The sequence below is a fragment of the Pogona vitticeps genome, chromosome 7, assembly GCF_051106095.1.
Source record: "Pogona vitticeps strain Pit_001003342236 chromosome 7, PviZW2.1, whole genome shotgun sequence".
Taxonomy (NCBI): Eukaryota; Metazoa; Chordata; class Lepidosauria; order Squamata; family Agamidae; genus Pogona; species Pogona vitticeps.
In genome coordinates this window covers 30,414,866-30,437,368 of record NC_135789.1, presented here as the reverse complement: position 1 = coordinate 30,437,368, position 22,503 = coordinate 30,414,866, and the positions used below count along the sequence as shown (strand labels likewise).

The 22,503-nt window shown below is 47.5% G+C and overlaps 1 long non-coding RNA gene across 1 annotated transcript; it reads left to right on the top strand.

Annotated features, from left to right (window-relative positions):
* Positions 1-169: 169 nt before the first annotated feature.
* Positions 170-21,465, top strand: LOC140701752 (uncharacterized). The gene is made up of 2 exons (XR_012080718.2): positions 170-1,855; positions 20,706-21,465. It is a non-coding gene; the product is annotated as an uncharacterized LOC140701752 (long non-coding RNA).
* The last annotated feature ends 1,038 nt before the right edge of the window (positions 21,466-22,503 follow it).

The window sequence follows — 22,503 nt, the reverse complement described above, 5'->3', positions numbered from 1 at the left end:
TGAAGAGGGAAGAAAAGGTCCCCCCCCCTTCTCCGCCCCCCAAGCGCTGCGGGTTGCTGGCCCAGGCGCTCGGAAGCCGAGGCCGAGATGGGGCGCCCGCTCCACGCTGTGCGCCCGGGCGCACCAGCCCGCTTTGAGGGCGAAGCCTTTAGTCAACGGGGGAGGGGGCGTTTGAGTGAGGGGGCAAGGGGGGGTCCTAAAAGGTCTCGGGGACGGGGGTGATTTTGGTTTGTTTATTTTGTCGGGGTAGATATTGATCCTTCTCCATCCGCCCCGGAAACCAGCCTTTCCCGTGTCTAGAAAAGAGTTTGGCGCACCGAAGAGGCTGGATCCGGATGACTCCATACTCAGGGGAGACCCACTGAAGTCAATAGGGCTGGAGGCGAAGAGCCCGTGGGTTTCAGTGGGTGCCCTCTGGCCAGAATGGACACTTGAGCCGTCCTCTAATCTCCCTGCCTGTGAATAGGGAGACTCGCGAGGTCGGTGAACGTGGGAACCCTTCCTTCGCCGTTTGCCCAGTCCCCGCGTGTCTCTCTAGCCCTACTGAATGTTCTCGGGCGCAAGGATGCAGGCTTGCTTGCCATATATAATTCACCGCCCTCGGTGCTCTCTTATTGAATCAAAGTAAGTCCGTGCGTTCTATTAAGCGGCGCAGGAATAACATCGAAAAGAACAAAGCCGTCTTTGGGCAGGCAGAGAGCTGCCCCGAGGAGCATGAATGCCGAAGTCCGTTGTGATGGTTTTTGGGTTGCAGGTTTATAATGGGGGGGGGCGCGTTTCTTGCACTCACCTGTAACTCTAATTTTGTCAAGCCCTAATATCTGCTTGGAACACAAAAACGCAACTTGGGTCAGGATGCATGGGATCCGTTCTCCTCTGCTTTCCTTCAAAGGGAGCTCGGCGGCCAACGAGCCAGGCTTTGGGCCGCGATCCTAACGCTTTGTTTACACGGGAGTAAATCCTTTCGCACGCACTACGACTTTACTCCGGAGCAAAGCTATCTCTCTAGGCTTGCTCTCCGTAAACCGGCTGCCTCGATGACTCTCGGATATTTCACCCCAAGTGAAGATGAACGCAAGGGGGATTTACTCCCGAGTAAGCCTGCTTAAAGGCAGGGCTGTGTGAGCTGGCCCCCTCCGGAGATCTACAACTGGGGAACGTTATCATGTTGACGGACTACACTCCCCAGAACCCCCCCCCCCAGCCGCCGGAGCTGGAGGAGGAGAGCGGCTGGATTTACTCCTGAGTACCCCCCCCCCAAAAAAGGAGGCAATATTTTAACGGGAGGGGGACTGAGACACTGGCAGTGCAATGATTTTACAGCATTCCCTTCACTTCTTATCTCACCCGGCACCTAATGATAGTCGTTCTCCTGACGACACAGAATCCTTCTTCGACCACCCTCTGTTCTTCCACGCACCCCCCCCCCGCGGTCCCAAATTTCAGAAAGGAAGGGAAGGGGGGGCACTTGGGGCCGAAAGACTCTCATCCACACCCGCAAAGAAAGGAAGAAAGGGGGCAAGCTTTCCGGCAGAGAAAGGGAGCAGAGGGCCCACCCACAGCAAGGAGCAGCCTTCCCCCCCCCCCAATACACCGCTCCATCTCCCGCGAGCCGGATCGGGGCGAGCCGAGGAGCCGGATGCGTGTCTTTACAGCGGTGGCTTGTGGGGGGGGGGAGAGGGAGAGGAGGGGGAGCCGTAGGGAGAGGGGGAGCGAAGTGGATCTTGGCGTATTCAGGAGATGGGGGGGGGGGGGCAATCGCCGCTTTAAGACCGCCTCTCCCAAGCACCAGACAGGCGATGGAAGCTCGGACTGGGGCGAGGAAGTCTTCACGGCAGGCCTATACCGGTGCGGGGTGAGTGAGTTGGGGGGGGCCTCCAAGGGCGTAGGATCTTGCGCGAAGCGATCTTGTGTGTGGGGGGGAGAGTGGGGTCGCTGGGAGAGACACCCAAGCCGGTAGAATCCCCGGCGGCCTCTCCCCCTCACCCCCCCCCGGCGGTCTCAACACGCGTTCCGGCGCGTGTGAACGCAGGCGGAGTTGGAAACTCCCGACCCACGATCGGTCCTCCCCTCCACCCCACCCGGGAGTTCAAGCCTTGGAAATCAACTCGCGTTCACACGGGAAGGCGGCCGAAACGGTGGCGTAGCCTTGAATTTGGGGTGGGGTGGGGGTCGAGCGGCCGGGCGAGAAGGGGAGGGGGTCATGAGATGATACTGCGTCCAACCCACAAACTCCTGCATTTTGCATTTCCCAAGGATTTTAAGCATCCCCTATAAATAAACCAGAAGAAAATTGGGAATCTCGTCCCCTTCCAAATATTCTAAATTGGGACTTATTTTTTTAACGGCTTAAAAAAAAACCCGCCAGTAAATTCTCGGGTGTTCTGGCTCGACGGATTTCTGGATCCCAGCGCTAGGGCGGGGGGGGCACCCTCAACTCTACACCTCTCGCTCATCCTTACCCCAATCCTTTCCTGATCCTCACAAACTAATTGGGCCCTTTTATAACTTTCCCGTCTCTCTTCACCTCCTCCGACCTCTTTTCCTGGCTTGGCGGCCACGGAGGAAAACCCCCGATTCGCATTCCCTTGGTTTACTCGAGAGAAAATCCCAAGTCAGTGCCGTTCCTAGGATCGCGGGTCTTCGCTTCTTTCCGGTCCCCCTCCCCTCCTTCTCCTTGATCTGGACTTGGAGACGAGAGGCTCTCGCTGGAAATCTTTTTCAATATATTTTCCTCCCGCCCGCCCAGGAATCTGTAGACTGAAACTGAAATGGACGCATTCTGTTATTTTCTTCTGGAGGGTTTTCCAAGGAGAGACGAGGGGTGGGGGGGGGGAGAGGGAGGCATGGGCTTTCTTTATTGAAATCATCATCATTTCAGGCTCTCTCCCTTGTCTCTCCCCCTTGTACCTTTCCTAAATCCCATTTTTAAGGGATCGGCCTTATTTGCGGAGGATCGCGGCTTGTTCCGCATCTTTCTGGGGTAAAGGGGATTGGTTTAAGGTCTTCCTCCCCCTGCCCGCCCCATAGGGCAGTCGGGTGGGGGGAGTGGGGGGGGAGCAAGAGAATTGCAAAGAGACGAGATGGCGATCTTTTAAGAAAGCCTAGTTTGTTTGACCGGGGATTATTGGAGCGGTGATGTGTTTGTTGCATGTGTGCGTGTGTGCGTTGGGGGGGGGGGGAGGACAAGAGAGAGACGCATCTTTCTTTTCTGCTTCCCAGACCAGCCCCTCTTAGAAACCCGCCACCCACCCTAAAGGACGGCCCTGTGTTAGTTAGTGTCCACATGGAGATTTCTCCTGATTGGCGTCAGGGAAAGGGGGGGGGGAGGAGGGGGGAGAGTTGAGTCAAGAGCCCCTTGGCGCCAGGAGTTTGAAGTGTCCACAATTAAAAAGTGACAAGAGCGCAGAACCTTCCTCTCCCCCTCTTTTTTTTTTTTTTGTAAATTATGTATTGTACATAAAACCCCTTTGCGCAAAGGCGTCCGACAGGCTTTTTTTGCGTAAAAGCGAATTTTTTTAAAAAAAGAGACACCCACCCACCCACCGCCAACAAGGTTCTGATGATCTATCTGGGCGCATGGGAATTTCTGGCCCCTCTTGCTCACCCCGCTTCAACTGAGAGAGGGGCGTGCAAGCTGTGTCTCCCCCCACTTCCCACCGCCGCCTTTCTGCAGGGACTGAGCAACCTCGGCCGGCTGCCCACCCCTCTTTTCTGCTCGCTCTCTGCTTTTTTTTTCTTTTTGCACAGTCGGCTCGCTTCAGCCGGGCTAACCCCTAGATGACCGCCTCTAATCGTCCACCGAGCGGGTGGAAGGAGGATCCGCTGCCTTGTCCCAGCCGCCGCCCCCCCCTCCGCTTCTCCGCAGACTTAGAGGGAGAGAGAGAGAAAGGTGTATTTGTGGGGGGGGGGGAGTGGAGAGGTAGAAACCTAGGCCCGCCCGTCCCTCCCTCCTCTGCATCACCATTCCTCTGTCCCTCTCATTCCCAGACCGAATTGGGGCTAGAAAGAACCTCAAAGATTGACGGATAAGCCGCCTCGGGTCCTTTCGGGGAGAAAGGCGGCGGCTCAGAAATGTTTTAGATAACGAAATCGTAAAAGTCGGCAAGCTGCCCCGGGGGAGTTCACAATCCACATTTAAGACTTTGAGAGGGGAATAGGTTAATAATAACCAGGAAACTAATAATTAATAATGAGATTAATAATATTGTTAATTAGTGATGACATAAAGAATGGAAAAATAGGACTCCCGTCGCCAAGGCGCGTGATGCCTTCCTCAATTCACACCTGAAAGATTTTGGGATGTGTGTCAGGTACAGGGCGAAGCTTACAACGTCCTCTTCTATATGATTACTCCAAAGTACACCGTGTTGAGTTCAATGGGGTTTGCTCTCAGGTACCTGGGTATGTAGGATTAACCTGTCCACCTCCTCATTCATTTCCTCACACCTTCCCTTGAAAAATACCTCCGTCTGACTATTGACTTCATTGATCTAGAGTAGGACGCCGGGGAAGCCCCCCCCCCCCAGTACACGGATCTGTTGCCAGGGTTTCACCTGAGCCTTGTATGTACAGCCTGGATAAAGCAGCACCTTGAGCATGGACAGAGTGTCTCCAGTTGGTGACAACCTGGGCTAACTAGTGCAGACTGGCAGGGAGGGGGAGAGGGAGGCAGTGAACAAAGCCATCAGAATCCCCCCCCCCCTTTATGGCAGGAGAAATTTGAGAATGGGGCCAAGGAAATGCCCTAGCTTAAAGTTTATGTTCGCACTCACTCTGGGGCAAATATGTTTCAAGAGAGATCCAGGAAAAAAAAACCAATCCGTGTTCTCAGGTCTTTGCGGGGCAGCAGACAGTGAAATCAAATGGAGAAGAAATCTAGAGCAAGCCGCATGATTCGGCTTTGAATGGATCTAACCCCCTGTCACCCTTCCAGCCCTCTTGCTTATTTTCCCAGTTGTGGGGCGTGTGTGGAGAGACACACAAGAGGCATCGGTGTGAAGAAGGGCCACACTGCCCAGTTACTGTTATGACTTGCGCATTGCCATGCAAGGCTTCAATAGGAATATTATATTCCCTCGAGTTTGGGAAAAAAATATATTTTCTGGCCTTCAGGCCCAGAATTCACCACACAAATTAGAGGGAAGCAAGGACACCTTTTCGCTTGTCTATCTACCAAGCCTAGATTTCAAGTCACACCCTTTCTTAAAGGGATAACTATGTTAGCTGACTTCAGCAGAAGGCACAGAATCCTGTGGCACCTGAAAGTCTCCAAGATTTACGGCTGCAGGAGGTTTCAAGGACGATATGGCTCATCTTGACCTGACGGATGCAGGCCGGGTGAGCCAGAATTTCAGGTATAACTACAGGACACATAAGGGGGACCACCTGGTTTTAGGTTGGGATTCTCGTTCATATTTAGCATCTTAAGCCAGCTCTGATTCTTAGGTTGCAACTGGATTTACTCCAAAGCAAATTACAATTTGACATAGGGCACTGTCACTCAGAAAGCAGCTAAGGAATAACCAGAGGAGTGGGGAAAACAGGAGTGTTTTTCTGTTCTAGGAAGAAGGTGCTTCTTAACCACCGCCAAGAATAACTATATAAGCTGCTTTAAAAAAAAAAAAAAAAAAGTACTTTGAAATGTGTAAACACTGATCTTATTTACAACCCCCCCCACCACAAATATACCCATCTACCCCCCCCTCTTTTTAAGGTGAAGCCCCTTTCTCTAGGCAGGAAGGATTTTAAAGAGAAATGCAAATCCAAGGAAAGAACACTGATACACATACATTTCCCCCCTCTTACGAAGGCCTTTCACGTTTTTTTTTCTTCTAAATAAATTTTCCAAGGGGACACAGTTTGGACCCACATGCCCTGTTTCACCATTATTTTTCTAAAGATAGGGGGTCAGGATCAAGAGAGGGGTGAAGGAAGGGTGTGTGAAAAGTTAATTTTATTTCAGGTCACTTTACCACAATCGGAGACAAGTGGAAAAAGTCCGGTTCTCCCTGATGTCAATCTGACAAACGTCAAATGTCGTGGGCAGGCAGAATTCCAAACCTTCTCTTCAAAATCAATGGGCATAGCATCCTTCCGTGAACTGGATTGGGTCCTCCCTTAGAAGTAAACCCCTATGAGGACCTCCCCAATGAAGGAACTATACTTTCTGAGAAGAAAACTCCATTGTTTTTCCAGGAATGGGTGGGATGGGGCTTCCTTCCAGGTAACTAGATGTAACATGAAGAACCTCTAAATTTTTTTTTCTTTTTCTTTTTTAAATAGACAAAACCTTTCCTAATTCCTGGGAGGGGAAAACGGCATCCTTCAGTGGGTTTCTTAAGTCTTATGATCTTAGAACTGCAGAGGTGGAAAGGATCCTGTGGATCATCCAACCCAACTCCTGTAAATGTAAATAAATCAATGTAATAATTGCAAGGCAGCAAACCAAGCCAGAAATAAACAGGGTTACGGAGAGCAAAAGGGGATTCCACCTGCTTTTGGAGAGGAAGGAGCTGAGCGGTATAATCTGTTTATGTTCTGGGAGCAAAAGTCAGCAGCGTGTCTCGCTTCCACTTTTCTCCCCTCTCCCATGGAAAGAAATTAGATCGAAGATCACTTTTGGGTCATAAATAATTTTTAATCTTTCCATATTTTCCAGACCCTATGCATATGTGTGTATCATTGTGCATAAATATATTCATACAGTGTTATTATATATAAACAGATTCATTATATAATTAAAGTTCCTTTGATGCCATGACAGGTGCGTTCTCTCTCCTTGGGGGGGTCTTCTGATAAAGGTGTATCTTGATTTCTCGTGTTTGCACCTTCCAGTTATTGTATTTATTTTGTATACACGGCCATGCACTCTTTCGGGGTGGGTGGGTGTGCGGGAGAGATCAATAAAGGAAAATGCAACATATCCCATATACAATTGTCTTTATATATATATTTTTAAGGAGGTGTTTTTTTTTGGGAGGTGTTGCTGAAACAGTTGTTTTGGTGTATTTCTAAGAGTAAATCTAGTATTGTGCATTGAACGGGCCTCAGGCTGTTCCTTCTCTCTCTCTCTCTGTGTAGATATGAATGTAAATAATATATTAATTTCTGTATGTGTACGTTAGAAGAAGCCAGCCACAGTTTACACCATACGGAAACATGGGTGGGGTGAGGCAGACCTACTTTAAGCTTCAGGTCGAATATGGTCACCAGGGCAGTAGAATGGAGGTTTAATAGACGGGGAAATTATGGCGATTTAGATTTCGCCCCCCCTCCCATCGCATACTCAAAAGTTCAGTTCCCAGCCATTTTCTATATTAAGCTCCCCCCTAATCCACCAATAAGCTGGAATGGCCCATTCCACCCCTACTCTGTTTCCCAAGTGTATTTTGATCTAATAATTTCTTGGCTCTCCCTCCTTCCCTCTCTCTCTCTTTCTCTCTCTGCCTACAACCTTCTGGGGCTTCTAAATAACTTATCTTGTCCTCTTCAATGCGGCTTTCTTTCCTCATGGCTCCCTCATCTCTTCCTTCAACCTCCCCTCCACCCCATAGCAGGGATTCTGGGCTAGACAGGGGTGGGGTGGGGGAATGGCACAGATTTATTTCAAGTTTTACTGGTGCCGTTGAGTTTTTATTCTGTAGAGGGAGACGGGCTTTCTTTGGTTTGATTTAAAAGTAAAAAATATTTTTTTAAAAAAAATGGGAAAGCAAGAGGAAAATCACCTCCTTCGCCTCCTCCACGATTTAAAATAATTAAATTAAAATAACGGCCTCCAGGCTAGGATTCAGGGCTGCGTGAATCTACCTAGGCATGGCACACATTTCTAAGTCCCAAAGGAAAAAAAATAACTCTATGCAGAAGAATATCATAGATAACCCAAGTTTGTATTTAAAAGCAGTTTTTTTTAGCAGCTATCCGGAGATTTGTAATCAGAGCATCTTAATTTAAAACCTCCTGCACGGTTGTTCACCGTCCTTCTTACGACTCTTCTCGCCACCCAGAAGATATAAAAACCAGGGACGAGGAGGGGAACGAAGGCGCAAGAAGACCCTCTTTGTTGGGAGTGACGGAGGTATCTTGAAAAGAGGGTGAAATTAATGCTTAGCTGCGCGTGATGTGAGCGAGAGAGAGACGCGATGCTGCCCTCCCCCCCCCCCAGCAAGAAACGCTGGAGGCGGAAGACCCGGGAAGTTCGCGTTTTTGAAAGAAAACGAAGGAAAACCGGGTGCGTAAAACATTACGCAAGCGGATGCGTAAAAATGATTATTATTTTTTTTTAAAAGTGTATCCTTCTGGCAAAAAGCGACGGGCGGGTGGAAGAAGGAGCGTTTCCAAAGGGGGGGGCTGTCCCTTTCTCCTCTCAGAGGGTCGTTCTCTCTCTCTCCCCCCCCCCCCCCCAGCTTTCACCCCCTTTCCATCCCTGGCCATCTCCTCTCTCCGTCCCTTGTCTATATTTAGCCCGGCAGACTCCGGCCCTGGCGCCAGGCCGTTTAAGACCTGTCAAAGTGCTTCATATTTCCCTCATGTCACATGGCGGACCTTCCCCAACCCTCCTTACCCCCCTGGTTTGGGGCTTAGCTTCTCCCCCACCCACCCACCCCACCCCAAATGGAGGAGGCAGGCCAGGGGGACCTCTCCCAATTTGCTCCAGCTTCAGAGCAACCCGGTCTCTCTGACCTCAGCCAGCGGGGCTGCTGGTAGCCTGTCCGGGCCACTTAGACAAATTGCGGATGATGGAGGGAAGTAACATTTCTCACCAGAATCAGCCACCCCCCCACACAGACAACCTCATCTCCGCTCCCGGCCGCCTAGCACTCCCAACCACACATACCCCCCCACACACACCCACCCACCTCCTGGAACACGGTCCCTCTCCGGATCAGCTCAAACTCTATAGGAAGTGGATGGAAGATTGTACCCAGAGCAGATCAACAAGGAGGGGAGGGTTCGGGGGTGGAGGAGAGGAGGGAGAAAGGCCACCCCACCGCCTACCAGATTTCTAAAATTAACTAATACCAGTCAATGTTCATACAATATTTCGGACTGTGCCCATTGTTGTAGTTATTGTTGTTGTCATTATTACTATTATTACTACTACGCTTCTTCCCGCTGCGATTTATTCCCACCCACCCCCCGCATTCGAGGCCCTCGGGCCAAGTTTACTCCAGCGTAGGCCCCGTTGCGTTCCATGGGATTTAACGCCGCCGGTGGCAAAGGCGCCCCACCTCTTGAGATCCGGCAGGTTTTCTCTCAAGGAAGTGAACAGCACGTTTGCATTTGGAGGGCCCTCGATCCTCTGCTCGGTTTACTCCCACCTTTCTAAAGAGAGGCTTCGCCCCCAAACCGGAATCGTTTATTTTTCATATTTGCAAAATTCCCCTTTTTAACTACGTAATAACTATAGGTTGATTAGTTAGATAGGCATTTTTCACTGTCCACACGACCTTCTTATAAGAGCTAAAAATCCAGACAGCCACCAATCCAGGCTGCTCGTCTTAAATAAACTGAACTCAATGAATCAAACTTTTATAGCTCAGATATAAATTATTATTATTATTATTATTATTATTATTATTATTATTATTATTATTATTATTATTATTATTATTATTATTATTATTATTATTATTATTATAATAAAACAACAGGCATAATAAATCAGAACTGTAAAAGTATTGAGTGGTATTATATAACTCAGATAAAAGTTTTAACCAAATCCCTAAAGTTGTTGTTTGTTTATTATTATTATTATTATTATTATTATTATTATTATTATTATTATTATTATTATTATTATTATTATTATTATTATTATTATTATTATTATTATTATTATTATTATTATTATTAACCTAAGTAGGATTCTCTGCATTTCCTAGAAGGTGCTCCACAGGTATTTTTTTGGGGGGGGAGGGGTCGCTTTCTGAACTAAAAACAAAGATCCATTTGGGAAGTAAGGTGAAAATTCTTCCCTCTCTATCACCTTCAGGTAAAGAACGATTTCCCAATTTCGCCCACGGAAGCCTCATTTTTGGGGGGGGGGGAGAGAGTGTATTACATTACAGGTGTGTTGGCATAAGTTTTATTCTTTCACGCTATTTATAAGGAGGGAGGGGAGACTTTTCTGAAGAGAGGAGAGAAGGAATACAGTATATACATTATCCCCTCACCGTTCCTTCTCAGGGATGCTTCCCCGGAAGTAAGTCCCACGGGTCTAATGGGTCAATAATTCCGTGTAAAGCTGCCATCCAGTGCTCACTTAGCCACTACACTCAATGGGACTTACTCCTGAGGAGAAACGAACAGGGATTTTCCCTATCGTTTGAGCTGGGGGTGGGGGGAGAGAGGGCGCTCCCCCTTGCTTGCGAATAGACTTCTGGACGTGGACGGACTACAAGGCCCATCTGTCCGAGCAGGAATTTCTCAGAGCCTATAAGTCTCACTACGAAATCAGCCCGTTTTATCCAGGAACGGCCGTGGGTCAAAACCTCGAGACCCCACCGCGGCTTCATTTTAAATGCGGTTTCGCGCCCCCCCCTCCTCCTAACGCGAGAAAACTCCGGTTTAGATCGGCGCGCTGATTCAAATTGTTTCTGGAAAGTGAACGAAGGAGTGGGAGAAGGGAAGAAGAAGAAAGAAAGAAAGAAAGAAAGAAAGAAAGAAAGAAAGAAAGAAAGAAAGAAAGAAAGAAAGAAAGAAAGAAAGAAAGAAAGAAAGAAAGAAAGAAAGAAAGAAAGAAAGTAGAAAGGCTCTGGTTCTCGCCTCCCCACCCCTTGAAATTTCTAGCCCACCCCCAAACAAGAGACGCAATTCATACACGGGTGGTGAAAGAGAGGACGCGCCCCTCCGCTGAACTGGAGCAAGGACACGTTTCAAATGTTCGTCAAGACGCGAAGGTGGGCGGGAGGCATCTCAGGGCCCCCAGAAATCGCCTATATAGGGAGGCTCAGTCATATTTTAAAAGGCCAAAAGGGGCGTTTTTGGAGCGATCCCGACATGGTTCACGATTTTCTTTATTTGCCTGCCCCCCCCTCCCAAAATCAGGCAGGGGAAGTGCATTAAGACTTCCATCTCTGTATACACGGAATCAGGTGATAAGAACGGGTTCCCCTCCTGCCCTGCGATCGCCTCTCGGCCTGCCCCCCCCTCTCTCAACCCCTTCCCCTTAAACTGGGGAGGGGAGGGGAGGGGAGATGAGTTATACGGTAGTATTAGAATAATAAGATACTGCCCTTAAGACAGATTAATTTGGCCTAATGCCAAACAGCACTCAACCCCCCCCTTGCCAGCACCAAGGCTGAGCACGCCCCTTCCCCCTTCTCTCCCCCCCGCCTCCCCCCAGGGACCCCAGGAAGTAAGGGGCGGAGGCTATGGTGCCCCTGACCATGTCTAGAGTGCACTAGAGTCTCCAAATCACTCCAGGGTACCCTTTGGAGAACATGTTTCGCCTCTCGGGAGAAACAGGAAATGTTGGGGGCTAAGATCACCCGCTAAGATACACCCACACACCAAAGCACAGCTTTTATCTATACCTGGTGCCCGGTTTGGGGTGAGGAAATACGGGGAGGAGCATAATTCAAGGGATTTCAGCGACACCCCATTAAAAAAAACGGTTTGCCAGTTATTCAAGATAACAGGAGCAGGCTCGAAATAACACTTGCTGGCCACCAGATTCTAAGCGGCAAACACGTCTGCCTGGGAAATGAATGCAGTACAGTACTAATATTAATGTATGGATGTAGACAATAGATATGAATGTTTATGGGTAAACTGCATAGGCGACCTCTTTCTCCTCCCCCCCCCCTGCCCCGTGGAGAGTCTATAGAGAGACATTTGCAACCTAGAAATAATTCAAGGGAATGGGACAAGCTCAAAATATCTGCTGGAGGGTTGATTCACCAATTTGTAAGCGTTTCGGGACAGTAAAGGATGATTTATGATCCATGAAGCGTCCCAAGAAAGGAACCAAAAAAGGAGGGTGGGAAGAGGAGTAGAAAGTTGACACTTACTACCAGTGTTTTTACAGTCTAATCAATATTTAAAATCCAGCGGATCGATAATTGCAATGGGGTCAGGACAACAGGCAGAGACAGAGCAAAGAAAATAGTCCTCTGCCCCGGGAGGCTTACAATTAACCCTAGAAAGAAGGAACAAAGCAACAAGGGGTGCCAGGCCTGACTCAGGTCCTCCGAAGAGTGTCCCCTTTTTTTTTTTATCATCAAATACATCGTGGGGAGAGGAGAGAGCCAGGAATTATGGAAAAACGAGTCCCCTTGGGCGTCTAATGGGCTGAAGATTTGAATACACCGGTGGTTTGTTGTCCCAGCGATTTGCAATACTGTAGATTAGTAACGATTTCTAGTTCCTAGAAATTTAATTCTAACGGGAACGCAGTCTTTCCCAGCTGAAGATTATACTGCTAAAATGAAAAAAAAAGAAGGGGGGAACCAAAGGAGATTTACATGTGTTTGCAAGGACTCGGAGCAACTCCAGCTTATTCGGCTATGCAGAAGGAACTCGAGTCCAGAATGTCTGAATTCTTTTCCACCCGGGCTTCGCTCGGTCTATTCCCCTGGGGGCGCAAGACAAAAGAACCAACTACATACACCTCTGAATCTGTGTCCTAGTCCGGGAGCAACGTTATCTCGATGGGCAGCCGATTTGCTCCGAATTCCTACCGGTTTGGAAGTATTAACCCCGTTTTAAAACCAGTTTTAGAAAACGAATCGGGATTAGGTCAGAAATTGGGAAAAGTGAGATTTGATAGCAGTGGGGGTATCCAAGTTTTGTAATTCCTGCTGAAAGAGAAGACTAAGAAAGCCAAAGTTTGGAGAAGTTACAGTACTTTTTCGGGGGGGGACTACATAATCCCAGAATATCCCCTTTAAAATAATAATCCAATATCTTCAGAAAAACCTCTGAGGTTTGACTTGATGACCTCCTTAGACCTCTTTATCGTTTTATGCAAGGAGAAGGAGGAGAGCGAGATTAACCCAAAACCTAACTCCAAATCAGAACAAATTATTATCTTTTATAAAGTACGGGGCAGGACTTTTGTCAGCTAGAGTTTCAAAAGTCCGCCGCCCTCTCCATTAAAAAAATTAGCTTGAGGGGCGAGGTGAAGAAAATAACATTTGGCTGTCGCAACGCTGGTGTGGCCTATCCGTTCAACATCTCGTGTTCATATCGGATTTATTGACCTCCCTTGATTCTGTTCTAGGTTGGTTTTGAAGCGGGATTGGTTTCCAAAGGCGAGATAATCAGGCATAAAAGAGTAAAGGAATCCGGATATATTTATGAATTCCGCATCCTTCCTTTCCGGTTCAGGGGTCTGCTTTGTTTTGCTTTAAAAAACACCCTAATTCTGAAACATGTTGATTCACGATGAGGTCAATAGATGGATCAATAAATCTAATAAAGAAAGGATCACAGTCGTCAGCAATTTTCAGTTTTTAAATACTGTCTTTTTAAGGATGTATGCCGCCTGGGGTTCTCTTTAAGGAGAAAGGCGGGGCAAAATATTTTGTATAAAATAAATGATACTACTTTAAAAGCTGAGAGGCTAAACACACTTACTTGGGAGCCAGCCTAAGTGAACGCAGTGACTTTTACTTCCGAGTAGATATGTCTAGAATGGGGTTTATGCATTCCAGATCTGATTGTATCAACCTTTCAGGTGTGCGCAGGTAGGAAAATATACCGAATTTCTAGCCAGGTCATTCAATTGTATTTTGCCCTTACCGCCACCACCCAGCCTTACCAGTTTACTCTCCCAACTGATAATGGACTGCGGAGAGGGGAATTATCCCAGGAGATGTGCTTGTGTTGATGTTGACAAGGGGGTGGGCTTGGGTGAAGAGGGAGAGACATGGATGTGAATTCAACCGAAGAAAAATCATTCAGACGAAGAAGAAAGCACGTGTATCCAGCTATCTCTGTTCTAACCCACTTCTCCTGGGAAACCCCAACCGTGGTAAAATAAAGGGGGGCGAAGGGTTCCCCCTTCTTCATTGGAGGAAAAAAAATAAAACAAGAAAGGAGAAGAGAAGGAGTTCTGGAAAAAACAGATCTCAGATCAGCAGGTGGTGAATTTTTTTAAAATAAAACCCTCGGGGCTCAGCAGAGAGGAGAAACTGACGCACCCCGGAAGAAACTGATCATTTTATGTATTCCTTGTATCTATTGGCGCTAAAATGTAGTTTTATTTGCTGTCTTCTCTTCGGATGGAACAAGAAGGGGTAGCATGGAAGCTTTTAAAGTCGGAACCCCCATTTTTGCACCGGGAAAAGGAATCCAGGAGGCGGAATCTTCTATTATTTTTAATGAGAGGCATAGACTGCCCCTAAACGCGTGACTCGGGAGAAAGTCAACAGAGTCTGCTGGTCACAGGGCAGTTCTCGCGCTTTCGAGCCTTGACAGCCGTGATTCCGCCTTGCTCGGAAGTAAGTCCCCCCCCCCCACTTTAAATACGGTGGGACTTGCCTGCAGGCTGCAAAGAACAGGCTGTTCGTTGTAAGAGGAAGTTAATAGGGATTCAAGCCAAGGGGCTTGGGTGGCAAGGCGCTCTGACGCGCTTCTGCCTTGACGTGTCACGCTTTTATCCTTGATCGCGAGGTGTTTAAGGGTGTTAGAGGTCGAATTCAAGATCCGATCTGAACAGAGAGAGAGATAAATATGGGGCCGCAAGTTTGTGAAGTCAGGAAACGGGCGTGGGAACATTCTTCTTCTTTTTTAAGAGAGAGGAGAAGAAAAGAAAGAAGGAAAAAGTTTTTTGTTTGTTTGTTTGTTTTTTGATAAAAGGTGGATACGATTTCACAAGCAAGAAACGAGGAAACAGCTAACCTGAAACAAACCCACTGCAGGGGAAGTGCGCTCCCAAGAAGCGCAGTGGGACTGGCTTTTGAACACAAGGCCGGGCAGAGACTTCTACTCGCCTTCAGCGCGGGGCCTAGATTCTAGATCCGAGTCTAGCCCAGTTAAAAGGACACCTTTATTTCCGGGAGGACAAAATCGCAGCCTTAACTCACTCCAACCCATTCAGTCCTCAGATCACTCTGTTTCCCAAGGGAAAAAGTTTATACCTCTTCCTGTTCAACTCACGTGGTTCAGACCCGGTTTAGAATCCGGCCCGTTCACACGACAAAAGGAAAAGTTGTCACCGTTTCTGATTGGATTTGGGATCAATTATACACCTAGAACCTGCTTCCTAGCTCTCTGGCCCATAAAGCCCAATCCTAGGCACTTAGGCTTACTCAGAAGTAAGCCTCATTAAGCTCAACGAAGTTTACTTCCCAGTAGAACGTGTTTAGTATTATCCGCTATTATCTTGGATTTGTAACTCACTTTTTCCTCAAATGAGTTCAAAGCGGCTTACCGGTCTGCCCGCCTCCTCACAACAGCCCTGTGAGGTGGGGTCACGTTGAGACAGAAAAAATAGAGACGGATTCAAGGTTAATGAGGTTCCTAGCCTCATGAGTGACTCGCCCTTCGATCTCCAGTTCTCTAACCATTGCACCCTATTTCCATATGGGAAAAATGATTAAAGTAAGCATGATCAGTGCCAATCACGTAATTAAGCATATTTCTCTGGAAGTAAGGTTCCTTGATGTCAACAGGGCAGCCCGAACAAGCCCCGGGCCTCCCGACCTCTGTAAAAGCACAGTTCATAGTAAAGACAAAACTTGAGTTCAAAAAATACACGGAACTGCCAGAGGGGCCTAAGTTACTGACCAGGTTCGCTCCTGCCTGCTTTCTAACTGTTTCTCCTTGTGGTGGCTTCAGCCGCACGTGTCAATGATGCCCGTAGACCCGCGTTCCCACAGTAATGGCCGCGTTCGCACGTGCAGATTCATTATTCGATGACTAGCGTGACAAAGTGGAGGGATCTTAAATTATTCAGCCATTCCGCCCTAGATTAGGTCTTCCGTATCTCTACGGAAAAGGGCCAAATGTTCGGAAAATTTTATATTTAATTAAGAACGTGGAGACCGACGCCAAAGACAGCGGGGCTAAATGGAACCGTGGTCTAATTTCGTATAAGATGGTAGAGGCTCCTATTTAAAGCAAGGTCATGAGGACTAGAAGTATAGTGTGTGCTTAAATGGAACTATAGCCCCATAATAACTCAGCAGTTTAAATGCGTTTCCTTCCCCGTTCAATCCCACTGCTTTCCACTTAAAAAACAAGCACCACGGAGCAATCCGAAAGAGCCAGCCAGAATACACCGTATTAGGCTAGATGGATAATCTGACCCCGATATAGGTCAGCTTCCCACGTTCTTAAGAGACTCGCTTGTGCGGCTGGGTTATCACGGGGATACCAACTCCAATAGGCTGCCCTCGTCCTTTGAAAACGCCCTGGTTTCTAAAAGGATTCGATTCCCACGTTCCGATACTTGTCAGTTCCACCAGGAAGATGGCAATGGAGGAGTGCTGCTCCTGTCCCGCGTGTGTTACAGGGCACGTGTGAACCTCAGCTTTCCGGTATTTTACCCAGGTCGGACATTCCTGAAACAGGAATCCCAAAACGCCAAGGGTAAGATCTCTCGGTAGGCAAAACGCAAAAGAACGCCTTATTTTATTCTGTAACCTGGCTGTGGATTATTTAACCAAGACAAAGCAGCTGAACTGCCCCGCTGAGCGGTGGTCCTTAATCTAAATTAAAGAGAAATGACGTTTCCAGTCCTCTTGATTGAAACAGGAACCTTAGCCTCCTTATTATCAAGTTAGACTCCGTATGGTGATGATGTACGGTCTGGCAGCCAACTCGTAGGACTGCAGCCTTAAACATGTCATTTTCCCCGTTTTTAAAAATAAAAATAAAAAGAACCCCCACACACAGTTCTGGTGGGCTGACACGCAACCCTAGCGTCTTTTAAATCCCTTTAAAATATTTCCTGGACTCAAGCGGTTAGGAAGTCCATTTACAGTCGATCAACTTCCCCGCTGAAATTTATTTTAATTTAATTAAAAATAAAAAAAAATAAAAACCACAGGCAGGCCATATTTGCGAAGGCAGTGAGTCAAGGGAATCGCGGAAGAATGATAGATTCCTCAGACAGGCAAAGACAAAAATCAACTGAGGAGGAATGTACGAGCAGCCTCTCTTAGCGGTCGTTCTCTTTTCCTGCGCTGTGCGCCGCCTGGAGTCCCAGTGTAGGGAGAAAGGCGGCATAGAAGTCAAATAAATCAAACTCCGAAGTCTGTGATCAAGTATTTGCACACTGATTTCTGAAGTAGGTGTCCTGGAAACTTTAAGATTTTCTCCCGAGCAAACGTGCATAGATTCGGGATCGGGACCCATAGACGCAGCTCCTCTGGTCTGATGCCCTCCTTTCTCAATCGACAGACAGTGCGGTTTAGTGGTTAGACAGCGGGGCCTCGACTCACTAGGTAAACCTCCCTTTCCCACCTCGCAGGGTTGGCCTGAGGAAAAAACTAGGGGATTTATCTAGGTTTCCCTGAATTTCCCGGAAGAAAGGCGCAACAGAAACATCGTAAATAGAGCATCTTTACAGACAAGCTCTAGGCACGTTTACTCGGAAGTAAGCACTCCTGAGTTCAGAATTAGGCAGGATCTGTATTGGTTTGGAAGGGCATCAATCTAAATCCTACAGAATCTGCTGTTGCATGACAAGTCAATGCCCACGAAAATCCCACGGATGCAACGATCTGAGGCTACCAATAAGATTCTTACCACCCCCCCTTAAAATATTGGTATTTAGATGGCATTTTCTTTTTAGATAAGCTGTCTTGGGAACGTGATTCAAAGGCGGTAGGTAGGCAGCTACTAATCCCCTTTAGGAGCCAGCGATCCACACACAACAGAATCGAAAATGCCAAGAAATCACAAAATTGTAGTGGCGAAGGGGGCACCCAAAGGTCATCGATTCCAGCCTATGCTTCCCCCACTCAAGAGCATAAAAGACACAATTAAAGTAGTGGTTATCTAACCTTTCCTTACCTCCAACCAAGCAGAGCCTGCCACCCTGAGAGGCAGTTCATTCCACTATATCCTGGCACAGTGGTTAAACTGCAGTCAAGACTGTGCTCACTACCTGAGTTCGATCCCCACAGCATCAGGTATCCAGCTCAAGGCTGACACAATTCCCCCCCCCCCCATTCTTCCTAGGTTGGTGAACTGAATACCCAGCTCGATTGGGGGGGGCATCCACAAGACGTTAAGGAGGAAGAATTAAGGCTGGCTGCCTCAGGCCCATTGCATTCAATGGGACTTCCCCTCTCCGCACACTCTCTCTGTCCAATAACAAGCTTTTCCCTCTTTCCTATCACCGTTCTCTCCCCCCCCGTCTTTTTTTAATGTTCTCTTATCATAAAAGCACATCTTATGTCACAGTTGAGGGGAAAAAAAGTCCTTTTAAACAATGCTGCTACCCCAAAGGATCCCCCGCCCCATAAAACAACCCAGTCTAAAAGGCAGCTAAGAAGAACGTCATGGGAACCGGAAGGCCGGAGTGACGTCATCCCTCGGGCAACTAAAGACTCGCTTTCCTCTTCCCTCCCGGGTCCTTTTTCCTTTAATATCCTGTCTACCTGCTGGGCTTTAATGATCAATTAATAACTAAATAAATGACATAATTTTAGGGAAAAAACATCAACTTTTACACAAGGAGCCTTTTCCTTATCAGCCAGCCTTATTCAAAGAGTCTTTCTCTTTAATCGATTTCCCATCGAGGTTTCCCTCTCGCTCCCACCCACCCTTTTTCAGACTGTTTAGAGTTCTTTCCGTCTTTAAAAGAAAAATGTTTCCAGTAATCCAGCTTTCTGGAAAATAACAACACGCCAGGAGAGAGAGAGAGAGAGAGAGAGACACCCCCCTCCTCACTCTTTTCCCTGAAGTTTATCCAGAGTTTAACAACTTTATAAACACATTTTCCCAGACTGTTTGTCAAGGGGGAAATTGTATGTAAACTTTTTGGAGAAAGCTGGAGATAAACTCTCCTCAGGGCCGGTTCCTGGGCTTGTGGTTCCAAATTTTAAAAGAAATGCAGGCCCCGAAAGTTGGAACGGTTCTCCACGAGGCTATCCTAACCTGTAGGTTCTTGCATGCATTCTATGCGGGGCAGAGAACCAACGGCACAACATCGAGCCGATAGTTATAGCGGGATAACAACAATACCGTAACAAAGGCTTACCATTCAAGGTCATTACGCGCGATGTTCTGTGTCGTCAAGTCGGAACCGATTTATAGCCCCCCTAAAACAGCTTTCAAGGTAAGTAGGACATTTAAGGAGTGGCTTTACCAGTTCCGCTCCCCCGATTTGTTTCCATGGCTGAGTCGGAATTCGAACCCAAGCCTCCCGAATCCTCTATCCTTTACACCACACTGAGAATCACACTGATCCATGCTTGATCAGGAATTAAGCCCACTGAATCCAGTAGGGTTTACTCCCAAGTAAGCGAGCGCCGCATCGCAGCTGCCACAACAGTATTTTTATACAACTGATGCTTTCCAGCACTTGTTAATTATCAGATTTATTCCCCAGATCAGCTGTAAAAGGGGTTTCCCCATCCACCCACCCCATGGAGGGAGTTTCGTGGACTGCCATCCCTTATATATTGGGAGCAAAAGTAGGCTCAACTTTGGAGTAGACCCCTGTCTGGTTCCCTCTGACTCTCTCTCTCTTTTACCACCTTAGATGCTTAACAGTTCTACAAAGCTAGAAAATTTGCACAGTTGATCAATTTATGGTAAATTTTAATAAAGACACTTTCCATCCATGCATTTTGAAAGTTTATAATGGAGGCGTCCCACCCCACACCGTTTACCCGCAGGTGTTTAACATAAAAATTGAGTATATGTCCCTCCAGATAATCGGGGACTAAAACTCCCATCCTTGGCTGGGATTTGTAGTCCTTGAAAGCTGGGGCTGATGGGAGCTATACTCTATTGGCATCCCCTTTTAACTCCGCTCTGGGAAGCTGCGCCTCCATAATCTCTGAACCTGGTTGCTTTTCACAAAATGATAGTAATTGTTAAAATTAAGCAATTTTTTAAAAAATAAAGTACTTTTATGTCACAACCCCCCACCCCACCTCCGCCCCGCTTTCGGAAACCGATTTTCGTCAACACGCCCTTCTAGTCAGAATTTCTCAGACCGGCGTAGGCGATGCATGTCGTAGTTCTAGGCATGTCTACTCCGGAGTAAATTTCCTTTTATTTATTGGGATTTAACCCCAGAGAAACTTAGCGCAAATCTGTAAATCTCTCTTTCCCTCCCCTTAAAAAGGTATTCCAGTCTCTCTTTCTCTTTTGGTTTTCGGAACCCCAAATCTTTAAACAGGATGTGGACAAATAATGCATCGGTCAATATCTGGGGTGTGTGTGTGTGTTTTTTAATGAGTGAACCTTTGTTCCCGGTGGGGGCGAGGTGCGTTTTTAAGCAAACCTCCGCCTGCCCAGAAATACACTGTAAACCCCATTGGCATCACAGGTTAGTGCGCGCGGAGGAAGCTTCCCTCTTGAGATCTGGACTACAAAACCTATCACCCAAAACAATAACACTAGAAAACGAGCATTTTTCTAGGGAAATTAAGCCCAAGCGATTTCATAGGCATTTTTTTTTTATATCAGGCCTTCAAAAAGATCCTGGAAACAATTCTCTACCAGGACGATACTTCCATGGAGCATGTGCAGAGTTATTTCCATTCCCCTTACCTTTTGCTTGTTTTTCTTTCAAGGAATTAGAAGCTGGTTGGCAGAGGATCTCACCTCGCGCCCCTTGCCTTCGCAACGACCCTGTGATCAGGCGGTGAGGAGATGATTGCCCCATGGTCACGTGGGGCGGGAGTAGTTTAACTCGCAGATTCCTCACTATCTACAGGTGAATCGATGGGACGGGAAACAGACCATCCGGGTCCTAGAAAACCACCTCCCAAGCCAACGCAGAGGACACGAAGCTAGTGGGGAAAACGGAGCAGTGGCTTGACTCCGAATTAAAGCACCTTCTTTCCGGGTGGAGGAGAAAGGATTCGAACCAACGGCTTCCTGGACGCCACAGGGGGCCACCTCCTTGCCTTTAAAAGGCCCTGCTAGTTTCAAGGAACCTTTGTTAAAACAGGGGAGCCAGACCGTTCCAAACCACTTTGCAAGGCAGATTTCCAGCCACCCGAGGCTTTTTCCACTGGCTAGATGGGGATGATGGAAACTGCAATCAATTCAGTGTTTTTCTCTTGGAAACTACTCTGAGCATTTTGGGGATATCATTCTAATAACTGCGTATGTGTATGGCAAATATGTATGTGTGTGTATACACATAAGACTATATTCTAAGAGTATTTGTATGTAAAGTTTTGGTTAAATATTTCTGTTTGTGAATCACATAAACACACCTGCACTTACTTGACAGACAGACAGAACAGTTTCAGCAAAACAACTCAACTGACACTTCCTTCAGTTGCTCTTGTTAAATGAATAAAAATATTTATTGGCCGTTATATATATGCTGTTATTGTGTTGTTGTTATGTGCCATCAAGTTGGAACCAATTTATAGCAGCCCTATTAGGGATTTCAAGGTAACTGACTGGCCAGCTGCTCCCACTAAGCCTCAGAGAGAGTTGATGTCTTGCCTTCCACTTCCAGGCTCAACAACCATGGGCCCAATTGTTCCATCCATGGAAGAGAACAAGGTATCATTTCAATGCCTTATGACGGATATATTTCACTTGAGATCCAGTGACCAAGAGGGGTGGACTGGGGCAGGAAGAAATCTAGGTTTGAGTCCCCATTGAGACCGCACGGGGGTCATTTTGAGGACAAGGTGCAGTAAGGGAGGAGAGCCAGGCTGTGCTCACCAGAGGAAGGGCATGCATGAGAGTAAAGAAGAAACAGTGAATAAGACATCAAAGGGATAGCATCTTTTGGTGTTCCTGCTCGGTACCCCGTCCAAAACACACTTGCTGCAGTCTCAGTGGGGGCTTCCTTCTGACGGAGGGCTTCAAAGCCTTGTGCTCCTTATGGGAATGACCCCCCCCCACGAGCTCAGGCCTGCCTCCCACTTCAGCCCTATCTTGAAGCCAAGTGCCCTGTAAGCCTTCCTGTGGCCCTCGTGACCAGGGTGAATTTCACACGAGGCTAAGAGGTTCCGCCTGCTGCCTTCCATGTTCTTACATGGCCCGGCCGAGGATCAAAGCAGCCCTTCACAAGACATCCGTCTGGGCAAAGGGAGGGATGTGGCCGGGGTAACCGTGGATGCTGTGAAGATCTTAAACCAGCCCTCTCCAGATGCAACACAGAGAAGATTGAGGGGTTGTCGTCCAGCCATATCTGGAAGCCCCTCTTGGTCTGTCTGTGGTCTAAATAGGTAGAGGCGAGCCTCTCTCAACCAGAGCTTAGATGTAACTAGAAGCAGACAGATGACATGCAATGGAAGGATGGATGGCATGCACTGGGGCGTAGGATTTGACCGCTACATCAGACAATGTCAACGTTTAAAATAATGTCACAGTGTTTTTATCATGAATGGCACAACACAGAGC